Source organism: Nicotiana tomentosiformis, chromosome 10 (genome assembly GCF_000390325.3).
Source record: "Nicotiana tomentosiformis chromosome 10, ASM39032v3, whole genome shotgun sequence".
Lineage (NCBI taxonomy): Eukaryota > Viridiplantae > Streptophyta > Magnoliopsida > Solanales > Solanaceae > Nicotiana > Nicotiana tomentosiformis.
The window spans coordinates 79,943,106-79,966,080 of record NC_090821.1 but is presented as its reverse complement, the minus strand read 5'-3'; positions in this window follow the sequence as shown (position 1 = coordinate 79,966,080).

The following is a 22,975-nucleotide window of genomic DNA, read 5'->3' as shown; positions in this document are numbered from 1 at the left end:
GAATCTATTCACAATAAGTACAATACCATCAATTTATGCTAAAGGAATGAATTCCACAAGAAAATTACCAATTTAGACCAAAAATCCAAAATTGGCTCAAACCCGCCCCCCAGAGCCCACGTCTCGAAATCCAACAAAAATTACAAAATTGAAAGCCCATTCATTCACGAGTCCATACATACGAAATTTATCAAAATCCGACATCATTTTGTCCCTTAAATCCTTAAATTAAACTCTCCAAAATCCCAAGCCCTAACCCCTCATTTTCACCCATAGTTTCTACTAATTAAATGATTAAACAACGAAAAATCGCCATAGATAGGAGTATTAGAGCTCAAGCAACTTACCTCAATGAAAACCCCTGGAATCTCTCTTCAAAATCACTCCAAAAGCTCTAAAAACGACTTGAAAATGGTGGAAATGAACCAAATTCATGAAGTGTTCTTTTTATACTTTCTGTCCAGGGCTTTCGCACCTGCAGCCAAATATGCGCACCAGTGGTGCCGCATCTGCACAAGAAACTCCGTACCTGCAGAAAATTATTAATTCTCCCAACTTCACACCTGCTCTCCGTATCCGCATCTGCGACCACGCAGGTGCGGAAAAGACCTCGCACCTGCGAACGCTGACTGGCATCCTCACTTCTGCTTCTGCGGGCACCTATCCGCATCTGCGGACCCGCAGATGCGACCTCCCCTACGCACCTGCGGACCCAACCTACTTTAACTTCGTCCGCACCTGCAAACTCCCGCACGCGCTTGTGACCTCGCACATGCGAATCCCCCTCCGCAGGTGCGGAAATACCAGTAGCAGCAGCTTCAGTTGTATTTTCCAACTTCAAACAAACTGTTAACCACCCGGAATCACCCCGAGCCCCTCGGGACCTGAACCAAACATACCAAAAAGTCATATATCAACATACGAACTTAGTTGAACCTTCGAAACACTCAAAACAACATCAAAACACTAAATTACCCTCGGATTCAAGCCAGAGAACTTCTAAACTTCCAAATTCGACAATTGATGCCGAAACCAACCAAACCTCGTCCGAATGACCTCAAATTTTACATACACGTCACAAATGACACCACGAACCTACTCCAACTTGTATAAATCCATTCCAACCCCGATATCAAATTTTCCATTACCGACCGAAATCGCCAAATTTTCAACTTTTGCCAATTCAACCCTAATTCCACTACGGACCTCCAAATCATATTTCGGACGCACTCCTAAGTCCGAAATCATCTAACGGAGCTAACAGAACTATAGAAATTCAAATCTGAGATCGTTTACATATAAGTCAATATCCGGTTGACTTTTCCAACTTAAGCTTTTACTTTAGAGACTAAGTGTCTCAATCCACTCCGAAACCACTCCGGACCCGAACTAACTAACTAGGTATATCATAATATAGCTGAAAAGCACAAAAGGAAGCAGAAATGGGAGAAATGGGGCTATAACTCTCAAAACGACCGGCCGGGTCGTTACATCCTCCCCCTATTAAACAACTGTTCGTCCTCAAACGGGTCTAGAAACATACCTGGCGTCTCAAATAGTTGTGGATATCTGCTCTGCATCTCCCACTCGGTCTCCCAGGTGGACTCCTCCACAAGTTGACCTCTCCACTACACCTTCACCGAAGCTATGTCCTTTGACCTCAACTTCCGCGTCTGCCGATCCAAAATGGCCACCGACTCCACATCATAAGTCATATCACCCTCCAACTGAACCGTGCTAAAGTCTAAAATATAGGACGGATCGCCAACATACTTCTGGAGCACGAAAGCATGAAACACTGGATGCACACTCGACAAGCTGGGTGGCAAGGCAAGCTTATAAGCCACCTCCCCTATCCTCTGAAGCACCTCAAAAGGCCCAATGAACTGGGGGCTCAACTTGCCCCTCTTTCCAAACCTCATAACACCCTTCATGGGTGATACCATCAGCAAAACCTTCTCCCCAACCAGAAAAGACACATCGCTGACCTTCCTATCTGCGTAGCTCTTCTACCTAGGCTGCATCGTGCGAAGCCGCTCTTGAATTAATTTCACCTTATCTAATGCATCCTGGACCAAGTCTGTACACAAGAGTCTAGCCTCACCCGGCTCAAACTATCCTACCGGAGATCTATACCTCCTACCGTATACAGCCTCATATGGAGCCATCTGAATACTCGACTGATAACTGCTGTTATATGCAAACTCCGCGAGCGGCAAGAACTGGTCCCATGAACCCCCAAAGTCAATGACACAAGCGCGCAACATGTCCTCCAATATCTGAATAGTGCGCTCGGACTGCCCGTCCGTCCGAGGGTAAAAAGTTATGCTCAACTCACCTGAGTACCCAACTCTCGTTGCACGGTCCTCCAAAACTACTATGTAAACTGAGTGCCCCTATCTGAAATGATGGAAACTGGGACACCATGCAGGCGAACAACCTCTCGGATATAAATCTCAGCCAACCGCTCCGAAGTGTAAGTAGTTCCAACTGGAATGAAGTGAGCGGACTTGGTCAGCCGATCCACAATCAGCCAAATAACATCCAACTTCCTCGAAGTCCGTGGGAGCCCAACTACGAAGTCCATGGTGATCTGTTCCCACTTCCACTCTTGGATCTCTAACCTCTAAAGCAAGCCACCCGGTCTCTGATGTTCATACTTAACCTGCTGACAGTTGAGACACCGAGCCACAAACCCAACTATATCATTCTTCATCCGCCTCCACCAATAGTGCTATCTCAAATCCTGGTACATCTTCACGGCACCTGGATAGATGGAATGCCGTGACCTGTGGGCCTCCTCAAGAATCAACTCCCTGAGCCTATCTACATTAGGCACACATATCCGGCCCTGCATCCTCAACACGCCATCATCACCAATGGTCACATCTCTAGCATCCCCTCTCCAAACCCTGTCCTGAAGAACGAGCAAGTAGGGGTTATCATACTGACGTTCCCTGATACGGTCATAAAAAAAAGACTTGGAGACCACACAAGCCAACACCCCTCCAAAATATCCAATCTCACAAGCTGGCCCGCTAAGTCCTGAACATCCCATGCCAAAGGTCTCTCTACTGCCGGAAGATATGCTAAACTCTCTGCCCGACGACTCAAAGCATCGGCTACCACATTGGCCTTCCCCGGATGGTACAAAATAGTGATATGGTAGTCCTTAAGAAGCGCTAACCATCTACGCTGACGCAAGTTAAGATCCTTCTGCTTCAACAAATACTACAAACTCCGGTGATCAGTATAGATCTCACAATGAACCCCATACAAATAATGACGCCAAATATTCAAGGCGTGAACAATGGCTGCTAACTGAAGATCATGGACAGGATAGTTCTTCTCATGGGTCTTCAACTGGCACGAGGCATAGGCAATCACCCTACCTTCCTGCATCAGTATACATCCAATACCTACCCTCGAGGCATCACAATACATGGTGTAAGAACCTGAAGCTGATGGCAGAACTAACACTGGAGTTGTGATCAAAGTAGTCTTGAGCTTCTGAAAGCTCTCCTTACACTCATCCGACCACCTAAATGGAGCACCCTTTTGGGTCAATTTGGTCAAGGGCGATGCAATAGATGAAAATCCCTCCATAAAGCGACGATAATAGCCCGCCAAACCAAGAAAGCTCCTAATCTCCGTGGATGAGGACGGTCTAGGCCAACTCTGCACCGCATCTATCTTCTTCGAATCCACTTGAATACCCTCACTGGAGAACTTTTCATAAAGATTCTCCTCCCTCAATCTCTGCAATACAACCCTCAAATGCTGAGCATGATCCTCCTGGCTACGAGAGTACACCAAGATGTCATCAATGAATACAATAATGAATGAGTCCAAATAGGGCCGGAATACATTGTTCATCAAATGCATGAACGTTGTTGGGGCATTGGTCAGCTCAAAAGACATCACTAAGAACTCATAATGGTCATAACGGGTCCCGAAAGCTGTCTTCAGAATATCCGAATCCCGAATCTTCAGCTGGTGATAATCGGACCTCAAATCAATCTTGGAGAACACCCTCTCTCCCTGAAGCTGGTCAAATAAATCATCAATATGAGGCAAAGGATACCTGTTCTTGACTGTGACCTTGTTCAACTACTTATAATTAATGCACATCCTCATGGAACCATCTTTCTTATTTACAAATAGAACTGGTGAACCCCAAGGTGACATACTAGGCCGAATAAACCCCTTATCAAGGAGTTCCTGAAGCTGTTCCTTCAACTCCGCCGGTGCCATACGATACGGTGGAATAGAAATAGGTTGAGTGCCCGGCACCAAATCAATACCGAAGTCAATATCCATGTAAGGCGGCATGCCCGGCAGGTCTGCAGGAAACACATCCGAAATATTGCGTACCACCGGAACAGAATCAACGGCAAGAGTCTCTGCACTAACATCCCTCACAAATGACAAATAAGATAGGCAACCCTTCTCAACCATAAGCTAAGCCTTCAAATATGAAATCACCCTACTAGGTACATAATCTAGAGAACCGCTCCACTCAATCCTCGAAAATCCCGGCATCGCCAATATCACGGTCTTAGCATGACAATATAGAACATCATGACATGGAGATAACCAATCCATACCCAATATCACATCAAAGTCAACCATACTGAGCAGCAAAAGGTCCACTCGGGTCTCTAGACCCCCAATAGTCACCACACATGACCGATATACGCGGTCCACAATAATAGTATCGCCCACAGGAGTAGATACATGAATATATGAAACTAAAGACGCATGGGGCATATCTAGAAAATGGGCAAAATACGAGAAAATATATGAATACGTGGAACCAGAGTCAAATAATACATAGGCATCTCTGTGACAAACTGAGACAATACCTATAATCACAGCATCTGAAGCAATAGCATCTGGTATGGCAGGGAGGGCATAGAAACGGGCATGGTCACCCCATGATCTGCCTCCCCCTCTCGGCCAACCCCTAGCTATATGAGCTCCATCACTGGCTGACTGAGTGGGTGGTGGAGGAACTGGTGCTGGTGCCATCGATCGAGTACTCTGCTGTGGAGTCCCACCCAATACCCTAAGGCAATCTCTCATAATGTGACCAAAATATCTGTACTCGAAACAACCCCTCCTCTGACTAAACTGCTGCTCCTGATGCCCAAAAGAACTACCCGAGGATACCTGAGCGGGCGGCGCATGATGAGAACTCTGCGCTGGTAGTACACTGAATGATGACTGACCCTGCTGATGAGTGTGAGAACCATGGCCAGATGATGCACCACAGTGAAATGGCCAAGATGATTGAGTCTGTCTGAAATGACGACCTCTATCGTGCTGGAACTGACACCCAAAAGGAGCACCGCTAAATCCACCCTGACTACGAGGCCTCCTGGCCTCCCTCTCAACCTTCTCCTAACCGCAAACTATCTCAATCTGCCGAGCAATGTCGATAACCTCATCAAAGGTAGCACCAGACACCCTCTCTATGGTCATAAGCAACCGTAGCTGAAAAGTGAGACCATCTATAAACCTCATGATACTCTCCCTGTCTGTGGGAACCAACCAGATAGCATGACGGGCCAACTCCAAGAATCGCATATCATACTACATCACAGACATATCACCCTGGCGAAGCTGATCAAACTGTCTGCGCAGCTCCTCTCTGCGGGACTGAGGTACGAACTTCTCCAAAAAGACCACGGAGAACTGCTGCTAAGTAAGGGGTGCTGCGCCAACAGGCCTACGCCTCTCGTAAGTCTCCCACCATCTGAGTGCATCCCCAGAAAACTGAAAAGTAGTGAATGAGACCCCACAAGTCTCCAGAATACCAGCTATACAGAGTATCATCTGACACCTGTCCAAGAAGTCCTGGGCATCCTCTCTCTCTGTGTCACAGAAAGGTGGAGGCTGGAGTCTCCCAAACCTCTCCAACCTACGCTGATCATCCTCAGGCATAGTAGGAATCACATAATCCTGAGTAGCTGCAACCGGCTGGACTGGTGGTGCCTCCGGTGTCTGGAGTCCCTAAACAGCCTGCTCGGGTGTGCGAGCGGTAGGAGTCTAAGTGCCTCCCCCTGCCTGAGAAGTGGTTGCGGCTGTCGAGATAGAGACCGCCTGAGCAAGGCCGGTACACGCAGTCAGAATCTGAGCTAGGGCCTCCTGGAGGCCTGGAATCACAATAGGAATAGGTGGTGCCTGGAGTGGTGCATCAATAACTGGAATCTGGTCCTGATTTGAGACAACTGGTGGATCTGCAGGTACTACCCCAGATGTTGTACGGGCTGTACCTATGCCCCTACCATGGCCTCTACCGCGGACTCGGCCTCTCGCAGCCCTGGCTGGTGGTACTGGTGGCTGGCCCTCCTGACCGGTAGCACGAGTCCTCACCATCCGTGAGAGAATGAAACAACAAGTGTTTAATTACTAGGATAAACAGATTCGCACGACAAGAATCCAAGAATGTGAAATTTTCCTATTCTACAACCTCTCGAAGATAAGTACAGACGTCTCCGTACCGATCTGCAAGACTCTAATAAACCCGCCCATGACTCGTGAGACCTATGCAACCTAGGCTCGGATACCAACTTGTCACGACCCAAAACCTAACCCGTCATGATGGCGCCTATCGTGGTACTATGCAAGCCGACCTTTCCAAAATACTTTCAAAATTTAACAGAAGTGAATTAAGACATTTAAAATAACCGGAGTTTCTCATAAATACGGGGTAAAACCCAAATAAAATATAAGTGCGGAAAAATAGCCCGACATCGGGGGGTCACTAAGTCATGAACATCTAGATAACCAAACTAATACAACAAGTGTCTAAGCATCAATACAAGACAGAAAGAAATATAGAAGGAGAGGCAAGGTTCTGTAGACGCCGACAACTACGTCGTAGTCTCCGGTACTCGATCGCGTCCATACTCAACGACCCCCGTGATCAAACACACCTGGATCTACACATGAAGTGCAGGGTATAGCATGAGTACAACCAACTCAGCCAGTAACATAAGTAAATAAGGAGCTGAGAAGCAGTGACGAGCTATACAGTATAGTTCAGTTTAAAAGTTTTTAGTAAAGAGTGAACATGCTTTCAAATCCTATGGTATAAGTCAAATTAGTTCGCGCTCATGTAAAACAGATATGAATCTTCCAGAAATTTCACAACAACAATAGATAACAACTAAGTGCAACAATAAATAAGAGCAAGTACAACCTCTCAAGGCAGCAATCACTCAACCTTTATCAACAACTCACACTCTCAGCTCTCAGCCATCAATAGACACTCTCAATAGGTACCTGCGCTCACTGGGGGTGTTCAAATTCATGAGGGGATCCTACAGCCCAAGTGCTAATCCGCACGGATAACTCACGTGCTGCACGGACAACTCACATGCTATAATATCATATATGGATCCGCACGGACAACCCACTTACTGCACGGACAACTCACGTGCCATAGTATAAACATAAGGATCCGCACGGACGACTCACATGCCATATAACGATACCTCATAACTAGGCCCTCGGCCTTACTCAGTCATGAACCTCTATAGTCTTGTAGCTCTCAATAAACAAAGGAAAAACAACACAAATCAAAGTGTTACAGTATATCATAAAGGAAAATTAATAATAGAGACTGAGATAAATATGTACAAGAATCACTATGACTGAGTATAACTACCATGAGCAGGAATATAGCCTAAGCATGATTTCTAACATGAAAGGCAGTCAAGTTCTAGTAGACAGGAATGCATATAAACACAAATAAAGGCTATTAGACTCCACAGTCTTCCGGGACGGACCAAGTCTCAATCCCTCACGGTGTACATCCACAGGCTCATCACCTAGCATGGGTGCCACCTCCAAACAATTATATCATACCAAACTTCGGGTTTCATACCCTCAAAACCAGATTTAAAACTATTACTTACCTCAAACCGATCAAATCCCTACTCCGCGATGCTCTTGCCCCTCGATTCGGCCTTCAAATGCTCCGAATCTATTCACAATCAGTACAATACCTCAATATATGCTAAAAGAATGAATTCCACAAGAAAACTACCAATTTAGACCAAAAATCCGATATTGGCTCAAACTCGACCCCCGGGCCCATATCTCAAAATCCAACAAAAATTATAAAACTTGAAAGCCCATTCACTCACGAGTCCATACATATAAAATTTATCAAAATCCGACATCATTTGGTCCCTCAAATCCTTAAATTAAACTCTCTAAAATCCCAAGCCCTAACACCTCATTTTCATCCCTAATTTCCACTAATTAAATGATTAAACAATGAAAAATCGCCATAGATAGGAGTATTAGATCTCAAGCAACTTACCTCAATGAAAACCCCCTGAATCTCTCTTCAAAATCACTCCAAAAGCTCCAAAAACCGACTTGAAAATGGTGGAAATGAACCAAAATTCGCGAAGTGTTCTTTTTATACTTTCTACCCAGGGCTTTCGCACCTGCGGTGCCGCATCTGCGGAAAATCATTAATTCTTCCAACTTCGCACCTGCGCTCCATATCCGCATCTATGACCACGCAGGTGCGGAAAAGACCTCGCACATGCGGACGCTGACTGACCTCCTCACTTCCGCTTCTGCGGGCACCTATCCGCATCTGCGGACCCGCAGATGTGACCTCCCCTACGCACCTGCGGACCCAGCCTACTTCAACTCCGTCCGCACCTGCGAACTCTCGCACGCGCCTGCGACCTCGCACATGCAGCTCCCCCTCCGCAGGTGCGAAAATACCAATAGCAGCAACTTCAGCTGCATTTTCCAACTTCAAACAATCCGTTAACCACCCAGAATCACCCCGAGCCCCTCGATACCTCAACCAAACATACCAACAAGTCATATATCAATATACGAACTTAGTCGAACCTTCAAAATACTCAAAACAATATCAAAATACCAAAGTACCCTCAGATTCAAGCCTAAGAACTTTTAAACTTCTAAATTCGACAACTGATGCCGAAACCAACAAACCACGTCCGAATGACCTCAAATGTTACACACACGTCACAAATTACACTACGAACCTACTCCAACTTGCGTCCATTACCGACCCAAATTTCCAACTTTTGCCAATTCAAACCTAATTCCCCTGCGGACCTCCAAATCACATTCCGGACGCACTCCTTAGTCCGAAATCACCTAAGCTTACACATAAGTCAATATCCGGTTGACTTTTCCAACTTAAGCTTCTACTTTAGAGACTAAGTGTCTCAATCCACTTTGAAACCATTCCGGACCCTAACCAACTAACCCGGTATATCATAATATAGCTGAAAAGCCCAAAAAAAAGCAAAAATGGGGAAAATAGTGCTATAACTCTAGAAACGACCGGTCGGGTCGTTATAACTTCACTGACAAATTTCCATCTTTTGCCCTTTGAGTCCTCTAAAATATCCACTATAGGGCTATCTTCACCAAGTCTAACTGCTAAACCACCCCCACCAAGACCATGACTTACCAAGTAGGAATGTGCTTTAGTAATATCAAAAGGGATTATAGCCAAATAATTTCTAATCCAAGTTTTGGAGAGAAACCAATCTAAGAATTTGCTGCTTCTTGAGTTAACTCCCACCCAAAACTCTCCTTTTTTGTTCCGTTTAATGTTGTCTGGAAAACCTGGTAGCTCTGAGACAACCTCAACACTGCCAGCTTGTGATGTTTTGATCCAAAACATAAAGGTTTTGCAAGTGGTTGTCTCTGCAAAAAGGAGAAAATCACCATGTTTGCTTATGGCTACTCCATTTGGGAACTTGAGATTATTGAGTAGAACTGAGACTGGTTTGCTTTACATGTCATATTTCATTAGCCTTCCAGTGTTTTCACCACTAACTATGACTAACACATAACTCCTGAACATTCAAAAACATGAATCGTCATGTTAGCAATATGGTCCACGGACAAAGGCGGATCCAACATTTAAATTTAATGAGTTCAACATTTATATTCTCACAACTAAATTCGTTACACTTTTGAAAATAATGAATTCAAAATTTAATATTTAATAAAATATTAGTTATTTTTTAAAGAAAAATAATACTTTATAGATGCTCTCAAAATATGTAACACCTCGGAAAATTTCGAAAAGTTTTAAGACCATTAAGGAGATTGGCGGATGCTAATTATATTAATTCGGGTTTGAACAAGACTGATAATTTGAATGATATCAATTGATAATGATAATATATGTATGAGGTGCCTTAAGAATGGTTTATGGTCTAAAAAGAGCCCTAAGACTAAGTCAAGTTGAAAATTATATGATGGGATAAAGTTTCAAATGAGTTTGCACAAGACCTAATTTCAAACGAGTATAACTCTCAAGATATGAAGAGTTGTATGGTATATAACATATCAAAAGAAATTTCTATGTGTATAGTTTCTAATGCTTCAAACGGTTTGTCATTCGAAAGTTCCTACAAGAAGTTATGACCTTTTTACTAAAGGGTGGCAGAACAGCTACGCGAGTCTTATATAGCCTACGCAGCATAGCAACGTAGCCTACACAGCATAGCAGCGTAGCCTGCGCACCATTGCGTAGGCAAATCCAGTAGCTTCAAGTGTCATTTTAAGGAGCTGAAAACGTGGGTTTAGAGAGAGAATGAGTTAGTTCTTCATCTTGGAATAGATTTTTAGAGAAAAGGAGGAGCTCTTCCACCATGGATACACTTCAAGGTAAGTTATTTTGGTACAAGGATGATTATATAACATCATTTAGTGATAACACTAACATTATTATGGATCAAATCCATATGAAATGGGTTGAATCTTCAAGAACACCAAAAAAAGAAAAAGTTAGATTCTTCCACCAAGAGGTAATCCCTTCACTTGAGCTTCATATATATGTCATATTGGAGTATGGGTAGCATGTTTATGTATTTTATTTGAAGTTGTAATGTGATATTGTATGGACCCTGGGGGGGGGGGTCTTGAAAATGATATTTTGGGACAAATAAGAAGATGAATAGTGATAAATTGATATAAAAGGAATTGTTTTGAGTTTCTAATGATTCCAATAGACTTGATAACTTAATTGATGAACGAACTGAATAGGGAATCACCATTTTGACAAGATACAACACTAGTTCTTGAAATGAGTGTTCTTGAACATAGGATTTTGTTGGAGAAGACAATGAATAGTGACTTAATGATGTTGGGTAATTAACATAGTATTATTAATGACTCCAAATGAGTATTAAATGATAAGAATAGAATTGAATAGACTAATAGATGAGCCTATTGGATAATTTGGGATGGTTGAAGGCTTGTTACCGAATTATGAAGCCTAAATGGATATTTATGAATCTTTTCTTATTTAATTTGATGTAGTTGGGATATCTAATGGTAGGTATTGAATTGTGGGTAATATTTGGACATTTTAATCAATTGGAGTATTGTAGTATTTTTGGAGCTTGAAGATTTGAGGGTCGAGTTGAGGTCGATTTTATGGCTAGACCCGTGGTTGAATGGGCTATCAGATTTTATAACTTTTGTCAGGTTCTGAGACGTGGGCCCACGGGTATTTTTGGGGTATAATTTCAGATTTTGTGGAAAGTATTAGTATTTTGATATGAAATTAATTTCTATAATTTTGTGGACTAAATTAAATTAATTGTGGCTAGATTCGAGCCGTTCAGAAGTTGATACGCGCAGAATGGAATTTCTGGAGCATTATTTAGCTTGCTCGATATTGGATTCGTCTTATTCGAGGTAAGTAACTCTTCTAATCTTGGAGATGAAGGTATGAACTCTAAATATACGTATTATGTGAATTGTTTGGAGGTGACGCACATGCTAGGTGACGGGCGTGTGGGCATGCACTACAGAAATTATGACGTAATTGGTTCCGTAAAATTTTGTAGTCAAACAATCTTGACATTTTCTATGTAGTTTTATGTGTTGAAGAAATTGAGTTGAGAATCATATTAAAAATCATGTTGAGGCTATGTGCCAGTATTATTGGGACTCACAGAGGTCGTATTGCTGTGAATTATTTGTTTTAAATTGAAAATTCATACTCAGTCATATTCATGTCATTACATATCATATCTCACTCTCTGTTGTTATTTATTGATACATCATATCATCATTTTCGGGCTATTTTCATGACATTGTGAGCCCATAAGAGAAAGGCTGGAGAGATTGATGACTGAGTGAGGCCGATGGCCTGATTGTGAGGATAATTATGGGATCGGACTGCACGCCGGAGCATGCCATATTGGCTTTATATACTTTATTATTATGGTATCGGGTTGCACATCGCAATAGGCCAGATTGGCTTATTATAGCATGTGAGTTGTCCGCGGAGATCCAGATATTATATCATAGCACGTGAGTTGTCCGTGCGGATCCAGATATTATACGATATATAATAATACTATAGCACGTAAGTTGTCCGTGCGGATTATAGCGCTTGGGATGAAGGAGCCCCTCCGAAGTCTGTACACACCCCAGTGAGCACATGTACCTACTGAGTGCGAGTGCCGAGTGAGAGTGTCGAGCGATTGGGAGGATTGAGTGACTATGAGGACTGAGTGATGGGGAGGGCTGGGTGAATCGATACTCTGAGATTATGCATATGAGTTCATCTTTGAGATACATTGCATTGACATGCACATATGACATACAGATAAAGAGATGCATTTTTTCTGATGTTGTACGATATTACATCATTCATGATTTTTCACACATGTTGGAAGATGGGCATAGTGATGCATTTATTTTACACTGGTTATCTGGAAAGAAAATTGAAACATCTTATTTATTATTGAAAGGATTTTGGAAAAATTATTGTTTTCAAACTTATTCATATTTTTGGCAACTCCGGTAAACGATTTGGATTTTCATTGATGTACTTGAAAGGCAAAACTATTTTCAAAAATCATATTTTTGCTGAGCATTCGATTGTGGAGTTACTTCTGCTATTACTTGTTTATGTTATTATGAACTATTGTTGGTTATTGAAGTTGGGACCCGACCTTGGTACAAACTCGTCACTACTTTCAACATAAGGTTAGGTTTGTTACTAGTTGAGTACATGGGGTTGGTTGTACTCATACTACACTTCTGCACCTTGCGTGCAGATATTGGATACTGATGTTGTTGTGATCGACGAGAGCTGGATTTGAAGATGTACCTATGTTCCGATCGTAGCTGCCTCTTGTTTATGGTAGCCTTAGATTTATAAAAATCTGTTTATGTATATTTCAAGCAGATGATGTATTTATTTCAAACCAGCTTTGTAAATTCTAATCTTAGAAGCTCATGATTTGTACTACCAGTCCTTGGGGAGTGTATTAGAGTCATTTAAATATTAATTGAATCGGATTATTGTTATTTGGCTTACCTAACGGGTGATGTTAGGTGCCATCACAGCTAGTTAGATTTTGGGTCGTGACAAAATAATAACCGAAAAATATATATTTTTGTATATATATATATTCTGTATGTTATATACAAAAATAATAATACTTTTTTTGGCTAACAAATATAAAGAGTTTCTGGCACGAACTAAAAGTGAAAAAAGCACATTTTTTTCCATGCAAGTGTTACCTTCTCGAGAATGTAGTACTGCTATCTGTAAAATAGAGGACTCTATGAGTTTGATCAAGGGAATTTTTATTCCTATACAGTATTTGAAACATTATTATGAAAAATATTCATGTATTGGTATTTACCCGACCTAAACGCATTTTAGTTACAAAATATATACAATCCACCTTAAAAGGCTCCCAATCCATTATTTGCGCCTTCAATCAAAGGATTTAGTTACACATTTTTCCTTTTTTCTCTCCTGTCTCTCTCCTCTTCTCTCCGGATTGAACTTATATTTAGGGATTTAGAGATTCTATTAGTACGTATGTCTTTTTCTGAACTAGACATCCCCATTGCTACCAGTTTTAGCAAATCTTGAAGTGAAGGCCCACAATTGGGATAATCAGCTGTTATTTCATTCTTATATTCTTTTTTAGCAATTACATTTTTGTCACTCTCGTGAGAATTATGTACGGTTATAGTCGAAGGCTGTTAATATTACGTATAGTAAGTCACTAGTCCTTGTGATAGGACTTAAAGCGAGTAATGTAAGAACTTTAATAGATTGTGTTTCAGAAACATATTCTTCTGTTTTCTGAATTATGATGCTGAATCAGTGTACATATATGTGTTTAACTTCTAAGACATGCTAGTTAATTTCTTTTGTATATTTTATATTTGATTTGTACATAATAATTATATATTATACAACTTATTTATAATTTTCATACATTATTTCTATCCAGTTAAATACAACTACAATATCATACAACTTAAATATTATTTTTATACAAATTTTATACAATATGTCTTTTCTATATTTTGTATATGATTTATACACAATAAAAATAAATTTCATACAACTAATTATATGTCACGACCCTAAATTCCCTCCGTAGGATGTCGTGATGACACCTAATCTCTAAGACTAGGTAAATCTATCAATGAGGAATAATAATAAATATCTGAAATAAATAAACTACAATTCAAACAATTTCAACTCCCAAAATCCGGTCGAAATAAGTCGCAAGCTTCTAAAAATTTTATCCTCAATATTATCAAGGTCTAAAGAAAAATAAGGAAGCAACATAATAATGATAGAAGGGGACTCCGGAGTCTGCGGACGCTGGCAGATATACCTCGAAGTCTCTGTGCACAGGTAACTCACTGAAGTCGGGGCTGGTAAGGAGTACCTGGATCTGCACAAAAAGATGTGCAGAGCATAGTATGAGTACACCACAGCGGTACCCAATAAGTGTCAAGCCTAACCTCGATAGATTAGTGACGAGGTCAGGCCAGGCCCTACTGAAAAATAATAATTGACATGGTAAAATATTTCACAATATAATAAAATAAAATGACAATGGAAATGAGTCAAGTAGTAGGTCACCATTTAATTACACAAATAATGGCAAATAATACCTCGTGGAACAAAATAAAATTTCTTTTCAACTTTGAAAAATCACCACAAAAATCAAAGGCAACTACAACCATAAATCAATATCAACAAGGGCACTCCCGAGGTACCGCCTCGTAGTCCCAAATCATAAATAAATTCACAATATCTCATTTCCTTATATCACCACGGGAGCCTTCACAATTTATTTTAAAGAAAACATATTTCCCGAAATAGCATCCCGCGTTTTAGCCATCCTTATCATACCTCATGACTTCTAGTAGTTTCCCCTACTAGCCACGCGTATCAAGACATCCTTATCTCACCGCATGTATTTTAACACCTAAACCTTATACCACCGCATGCGTATCAGTATCACAATATATCACAATTTGCACCTCAAGTGTCCAAATAATTCAACTTGCCAAAATAATTCAACAACAATATTTTTCACAATAAAGGGCTCACGGCTCATGCCAAATAAATCAACAATAACATTTATTTTCCCCAATTAAGAGCTCACGGCTCCATCACAATGAGTACGAAAATTTTACAAAAATATTCAGAACTAAATAATTCAATAAAATAATATTTCAAAATCGTTAATATGTTGCTTAAATACCAAATTTAAAATGTCAAATACTTCATATTAATAATATTTAATTTAAAGAAAATCAACCTTCAAATAATGCACAGAATGAAAGAAACCAAGTTCCAACTAAACAGGTAACAATTAGTAGAAAAAGGTCAAGCAATTTAAATTATAAACATTTAAATAAATGATGAAGAATATAATAAGGTAAAATTATTTTATTAATATGCAACAATGATCTACACAATTTTAAGACAAAATCTTTCATATTTAGCCCGTGTACACACTCGTCACCTCGTGTACATGACTTTCAACGCATTTCAATTTATCACTTCAATACCAAATCCTAGGAAAAATTTTCCCCACACAAGGTTAAACAAGTCACTTACCTCGACTTGCTCCAATTTAACCAAGAACTATGCCTTTTCCTCGACTTTCCGACTCCGATCGACTCGAATCTAGTCATAATTAATTTGATACACTCAACAAAAATTATAGGAATCAATTTCATAAGAAAATACTATATTTTTCAATAAAATCCGAAATTAGTTCAAAAATCGCTCGTGGGACCCACGTCTTGGAATCCGGCGAAACTTATAAAATCTGACAACCCATTCAATTACGAGTCCAACCATACCAGTTTCACTCTAATCCGACTCCGAATCGACATCAAAATCTCAAAAATTTATTTTTATGAGATTTCTAAAAAATTTCCAAATTTTCATCTTAATACACTAATTAAATAGTGAAAACAATGATATATTCGTGTATATTGACCAAATCCGAGTTAGAATCACTTACCCAAATATTTTTCCTTGAAAATCTGTCAAAAATCGCTTCTGCTCAAGCTCAAGTTCGTCAAAAATGGCAAATGAGACGAAATCCCCAGTTTTATAAACTACCGAGGTAGCCATCGATCCTGGGTATCGATCATGGCTTCGATCTTTATGGCCCTCGATCTTGGGCCTCAATCCTGGGCCTTGGATCACTGGCCTTCGATCATGGCCCTCGAGTCTTGGCCTTCGATCATGGCCCTCGAGCCTGCCTTTGATCATGGCCCTCGAGCCTGAGCCTCGATCATGGCTTCGATCCTGAGCCTCGTCCCTGGATTCGACCCTGGTCGTCGATATCTGGGCTCGATTTCTAGACTCAATTTCTGGGCTCGATTTCTGGGCTTCGATTTCTGCATTTCCAGCAGAAGAAAATTGCAGCAACTTTTGCAGCAGCTGTTTAAGTCCAACTTTTGATCCGTTAACCATCCGAAACTCACCCGAGCCCCTCGGGACCTCAACCAATTATACCAACAAGTTCTAATACATCATACAAACTTAGTCGAGTCCTCAAATCACATCCAACAACACTAAAAACATGAATCACACATAGATTTAAGCCTAAAGAACTTTTAAACTTTTAATTTCTACAAACGACGCCGGAACCTATCAAATCAAGTTCGATTGACCTCAAATTTTGGATACAAGTCATAAATGACATAATGGAGCTATAAAAATTTTCGAAACTGGATTCCGACCCCGATATCAAAAAGTCAATTTCTCGGTCAAACTTCTAAACTTAAATTCTTATTTTAGCCATTTCAAGCCTAATTTCACTACGGACTTCCAAATAAAATTTTGATCACGCTCCTAACTCCGAAATCACCACACGGAGCTGTTGGAATCATCAAAATTCTATTCCCGGGTCAGTTGCACATAATTTGACATTCGGTCACTATTTGAACTTAAGCTTTTAAAACTTTTAATTTTTCATCAAAATTTCATATCTCGGGCTAGGGATCTCGAAATTTGATTCCGAGCATACGCCCAAGTCCCAAATCACGATACGGACCTACCGAAATTGTCAAAATACTTATCCGAATCTGTTTGCTCAAAATATTGACCAAACTCAACTCAGTTGAGTTTTAAAGTTCTTATTCACATTATAATCCATTTTTTTTCACAAAAATACTTTTCGAAAAATTTTACGGACAGCGCACGCAAGTTGAGGAATGATAAATAGTGCTTTTCGAGGTCTTAGAACACAGAATTAATTATTAAATTTAAAGATGACATTTTGGGTCATCACATTATATATTATACAACTTATATACAACTTTCATACATTATTTCTACCAAGTTATATACAACTACAATATCATACAACTTAAATATAATTTTTATACAATATTGTTCAACTTTCATACAATATTTAAATAATATATATATATATATATATATATATATATAAACAACAGAATACAATCTTTCTACAATTTTACTACAACTTTACTACAATTTTGTATGTATAATGTATGTCATGTCTTCTGAAACTCGGTCAAAATCAAGTCTAATCTTCTCCAAAATACCCTCAAAATTGAGATATAAACTCCAAATAATATTCTCAATTGTTTGCAACAACACTCAATCCAAACAAATAATGGGTTTTGAAAATCCAAATTCGAATTCAAAGCTTCAAAGCTTTTTAATGGCTGTCAATGGTAGAATTGCTGTTCTCTTTTCCTTTGCTCTACATTACTGGAATTAGGGATTGAGAGATAGAGAGAGACGGAGAGAGAGAGAGAGAGAGAGAGAGAGCGCTAGAGGGAGAGAGAATAAGGATGAGAAATAATTAATTCCTAATATAAAAGGATACTCATTTAATTCTTAAAGTGTATATAATTAATAAATTTGTATATAGAATGTAATTAAATTGAAACTTGAGTAGGGAAGGTAATAAAGTTACAAATAGTGTGTATACGAATATAAAAATTTCTTTGATCAACGCAGAGTGAATTGGTGAATCCAAAAGGAACACCTTCTACCATTTTAGCAACTTTGGTAGATCACCACTATTTTCATCAAAGTCCATACCCAATGGGCGCCCACATCTGTGCTCAGTACCAGTATGGTCATGAAAACCTTCACATCCATTCTGTTATTGCAGTCCAACTCAAAAACATTACATAAAAGAAACTTTACATGAGCGTGACACACGTTGATTTATTGCATTTTTTGTTTTTAAGAAGATATCATCCCGCAATATTAGTATTTCCATCAAAATTGTATTCGCTGACACAATTATTATGTGCGAACGAATGCAATTGATATAGACTACTGGAAGCAGAACTTTTACTACGAACAGTAATTCGGCAAACTATACTTATGTATGATAATTAGGCTCTAATTAAACTATGTATAGTACTTTATGAAAGTTTCTCCTAAAATAAATTTGAGTAAACATGGTTAAACATCCTATCGTATTTTTATCACTAAAGAGATATATCAACGAACTCTTTTCACAACTTCAATTTGATTTGATTTTTGAAGCCTAGATTTGCCTTAGATATTTGACAAGAAAGAAAGAGCATCACAAAAATAATCTGCTGGGGGATCAGACCTTGTAAAACGCTCCAAAAAAGGAATACTTAATACCGTTTGGGCGGCCTTAAGGACGCCTACGATGATAGACGTCGGCAGTAGCTGTAGGATGTTCTGCTAGTAGTAGCCCAAAACGTGCAATCACAAAATAGATCGATTTGCTTAAAGAATGAATGAGGTTCATTTAATTATAAATTACACTTGATAATCATGGATATATATACTATCAAAATTATAAAGCAAAAAAATATCTTTTTTATTTTGCTTTCTCGGTTTATTTATTGGTGTGTTTATATACGGAGAAAGAAAGAGGGAGAGAATTCATATAAATTCCTGCATGTTTACCATTTTGTTTTTCTCATTCACGTTTACCACATTAATTCATAATTAAGCAATTAGGACTAGCTAGTAGCTAGGAAGCGGGAGGAAGGATTAATTTAATTTCATGAGGCGAGGGGTTGAGCTAGTTATTAGGTCATCCTCGTCTCTCTAAAGGGTCGTTTGGTACGATGTATAAGAATAGTGCGAAATAAGCTATATTAATAATACATGAGTTAGTAATGGAAGCATTAATTATGCAGATATTATTCCTTATCTACTGTTTGGTATGGTATATTAAAATTATAATGTATTGCATAATTTTTAAGAAAAATAATTGTTTGCAAAAATGCCCTCCATATTCTCAAGCTTTAAGGGACTTTAAGGATAATTTTGTCTTTAACCAACCTAATGCATGCATTAGTAGCCTTGGTATTACTAATGCCATGGTTTTCTATGTATTACTTATACATAGGATAATACCAAGTATGATGTATAACTAATACAAGTATTAGTTATACACAAGTTGAAAAAATATACCAAATAAGGTATTAGTAATGTATAGAGCTAATGCTTGCATTATTTTTTCTAATACATCCTACCAAACTACCTTAAGAATAGACTCTTGCGGTCCAACTCTTCCCCAGACCCCGCGCATAGCGGGAGCTTAGTGCACCGGGCAGCTCTTTTTTTATTTGAACGCCAAGAGGAGTAGTTTGTTTCTCAAAACTCAACATGTATTTTTCGCTTAAATAGAAATTATTTACACCACAATATTAATCTTTAATCTCATATGTCACGACCTCAAATTTCCATCCGTAGGATGTTGTGATGGCACCTAGTCTTCAAGATTAGGTAAGCCTATCAATGCGGAATAACAATAGAAATATGAAATAAATAAATTTGCAAACTCCCATAATTATAAGTCCCAAAACCCAGTAGAAATAATTCACAAGCTTTTAAAAATTTATCCTCAATGTCTCTATTTATCAGAGTCTAAAGAAAATAAGGAAATACCATAACAAGGATAGAAGGGGACTCCGGGGTTTACGGACGCTGGCAGATATACCTCGAATTCTCCGTACACGGGTAGCTCACCGATGTCTGGACTGGTAGGATGTACCTGGATCTACACAAAAAGATGTGCAGAAGCGTAATATGAGTACATCACAATGGTACCCAATAAGTGCCAAGCCTAACCTTCGTAGAGTAGTGACGAGGTCAGGTCAGGCCCTACTAGAATAATAAAAGACATGGTGACATGTTTAACAATATAATAATAATAAATGACAATGGAAGTGAATTAAGTAAGTAGTATGTCACCATTTAATTGCACAAAATAAGTGCAAATAATACCTCGTGAAAAGAAAACAGAAATTTACAACTTTAAGAAAAATCACGACAATAATCAAAGGCAAATACGACCATAAATAAATATCAACAAGGTAACTCCCGAGTTATCGCCTCGTAGTCCCAAATCATAAATAAATTCATAATAACTCATTTCCTTATATCACCGCGGGAGCCTTCACATTTAATTTTAAAGAAAATATTTTTTCCGAAATAGCATCCCGCGTTTTAGCCACCCTTATCACCCCACATGATTTCTAGTAGTTCTCCTACTAGCCACGCGTATCAAGTCACCCCTTATCTCAACTCATGTATTTCAACACCCAGCCCTTATACCACTGCATGCGTATCAATATCACAATATATCACAATCTGTACCTCAAGTGCTTAAATATTTTAATTTGCCAAAAATAAACAATATCAACAATATTTTTCCACAACAGGGATCTCACGGCTCAATCACAATGAGTACAAAAAGCTCACAAAATATTCGGGAATAAATAACTCAACAAAAATAATATTTCAAAATTCTTAATACATTACCTCTGTACCAAATTTAGAATATCAAATACATAATATTAATAATATTTGAATTTAATAAATTCAACCTTCAAATAATACACAGAATCAAAGAAACCAACTTTCAACTAAACAGGTAAAACAATTAGCAGGAAAAGGTCAAGCAAGTTTAAAGTATAAAAATTAGATTAATGATGAAGAATATACAAGATAAAATAATTTAATTAATTTGAAACAATGATCAACAAAAGTTTAAAGACATAATCATCCACATTTAGCCTGTGTACACACTCGTCACCTCGTGTACACGACTTTCATCACATTACAATTATCACATCAATACCAATTCTAGGAAAACTTTCCCCCACACAAGGTTAGACATGTCACTTACCTCGACTTGCTCCAATTTAATCCACTACTAGGCTTTTTCCTCGATTATCCAACTCTGAATGGCTCGAATCTAGCCAAAATAATTCGATATAGTCAACAAAAATTATAGGAATCAATTTCATAAGAAAATACTATATTTTTTAATAAAAATTCGAAATTAACTCAAAAATTGCTTGTGGGGACCACGTCTCGAAAATCGATGAAACTCACAAAATCTAACAGCCCATTCAATTACGAGTCCAACCATACCAGTTTCACTCAAATCCGACTCTGAATCGACACCGAAATCTCAAAAATTCGTTTGTATGAGATTTCTAATTTTTTTTTTCTCCAAATTTCAATCTCAAAACACTAATTAAATGGTGAAAATAATGATATATTCGTGTATATTGACCAAATCCGAGTTAGAATCACTTACCACAATATTTTTCCTTGAAAAGCTCTCAAAAATCGCCTCTCTCCGAGCTCCAATTTGTCAAAAATAGAAAATGGGACGAAATTCCCTACTTTATAACTTAAAGTTCTGTCCAGGCTGCCCTCGATATTGGCCCTCGATCCTGGCCCTTGATCCTGGGCTCGATCCTGGCCCTCGATCCTAGGCTCGATCATGGCTTCGATTTTTGCCCCCGAATTTCCAGCAGAAAAATTGCAGCAGCTGTTTAAGTCCAACTTTTGATCCGTTAACCATCCGAAACTCACCTGAGGCCCTCAAAACCTCAACCAAATACACCAACAAGTCCTAAAACATTATATGAACTTATTTGAAACCTCAAATCACATAAAACGATGCTAAAACTATGAATCATACCCCAATTCAAGCTTAAGGAAACTTAAAAATTTCCAACTTCTACATTCGATGCCGAAACCTATCAAACCAAGTCCGATTGACCTCAAATTTTGCACACAAGTCATAAATGATAAAAAAAGAGCTATAAAAATTTTCGGAACTGGAATCCGACCCCGATATAAAAAGAATTCAACTCCCCGGTCAAACTTCCAAACTTAAATTTATATTTTAGCCATTTCAAGCCTAACTTAACTACGGACTTCCAAAAAAATTCCGAACATGCTCCTAAGTTCAAAATCACCATACGGAGCTGTTGGAATCGTTAAAATTCTATTCCTGGGTCGTTTACACATAGGTCGACATCCCGCCAACCTTTTCAACTTCAGTTTTAAACTTTGGAACTAAGTGTTCCAATTCATTCTAAATTCTTTCCGGACCTGAATCGACTACCCCCGCAAGTTATATAACAGTTATAAAGCACAGAATGAGCAGTAAATAGGGGAATGGGGCTACAACTTTTAAAACGACTGGCCGGGTCGTTACATCCCCCCTTTTAAAATAATCGTTCATCATCGAACGAGCATAGAGACATACCTAAAGTTGTGAAAAGATGAGGATAATGGCTACGCATATCCTGCTCGGTCTCCCAAGTCGCCTCCTCGACCGGATGACCCCTCCACTAAACCTTCACGCAAGCAATGTTC